At 43.2% G+C, this 1,095-nt stretch overlaps 1 non-coding gene across 1 annotated transcript; it reads right to left on the reverse strand.

The window, feature by feature from the left end:
* Window positions 1–324: 324 nt before the first annotated feature.
* Window positions 325–406, reverse strand: trnal-aag (transfer RNA leucine (anticodon AAG)). Its single transcript has one exon. It is a non-coding gene; the product is annotated as a tRNA-Leu (tRNA).
* Between the last annotated feature and the right edge of the window lie 689 nt (window positions 407–1,095).

Genomic DNA, 1,095 nt, shown 5'->3' on the forward strand with positions numbered 1-1,095 from the left:
CTTTCACCAACTATGATTGGCTAGTGATAGAGTGGACTAGCCAGAGCTACCAAACTGTATCTGGAGCGAGCTGCACAAGCAAATATATTGTTGTGTTGATTTAATAGGGGTTTTGTCAACCCGCAATGGCTGAAGGAGGAGAAGAAATGGATTTGTTTGCAGATTTACTGTCAAAGAAGCACAACTGATTGGAATAAACATTCGCCCATTCATTTTTTCTGTGCCGCTTATCTTTAAAAATGGAATTGCAGAAAATGCCAGGTTGTAAACATATTCCAACAGTTCATTATTGCCAATGACAAGTTTCTCAGCAGAGTAAATTCATGGCAGTGGTGGGATTTGAACCCACGCCTCCTGAGAGACTGGAGCCTTAATCCAGCGCCTTCCACCACTCAGACACACTACTCTAAGAGCAGAGTAATTCTTCCCCACAGAAATCTTGAAAGGGCAAGATTTGTTCGATTTGAAGAGAAATAAGAGTGGGCATGTGACACAACGGGCTAAGAGATTATGCGTGTGTGACACGATAAAGTGTTCCATTTACACGCCATTAACGATCACATGTTGGGGATGTGCAACTAGTTTGGATTGGGTGTATATTGGTGTTCGATTATTGATGCCTTGATGCACATAGCAAGTGTGACATGTTAAAATGTATATCGGTATTCGATTATTGATGACTTGATGAGCACATAACTTGGCCAACACGGGAGATTTTCTTCATATCAGTAAAGCTGCATTGAAGAAGCAACAACGAATCACTGTTGTGATTATTTCTCCCTTACAATGGTGAGTCAGGTGACGTCTAAATCTAGGTTCGTCACCTGTCAACAAGTCTGGGTCCTTTTTCAGTTCCTTTTTCACAGGTTCCGGAAGACCCTCGACAACAGCTGTTCTGAATAAGGTTTCACTCTCAAATATGCCAGATCGATGGCAGCCGGTGCTTTCTATCCAGTCTTTAACACACTGTTCATAGTGCACCGGACCTCCCACTCCATCGGTGTATGGAAACACGGTTGGGGCCAAGTCATGGGGTCTTGGGAAGGCATTTTTAATTGCCCTTAACAAGGCGTCTGACACCTGGGTCAATGGAAT

The sequence above is a fragment of the Stigmatopora argus genome, chromosome 20 (assembly GCF_051989625.1).
Source record: "Stigmatopora argus isolate UIUO_Sarg chromosome 20, RoL_Sarg_1.0, whole genome shotgun sequence".
NCBI classification, from domain to species: domain Eukaryota; kingdom Metazoa; phylum Chordata; class Actinopteri; order Syngnathiformes; family Syngnathidae; genus Stigmatopora; species Stigmatopora argus.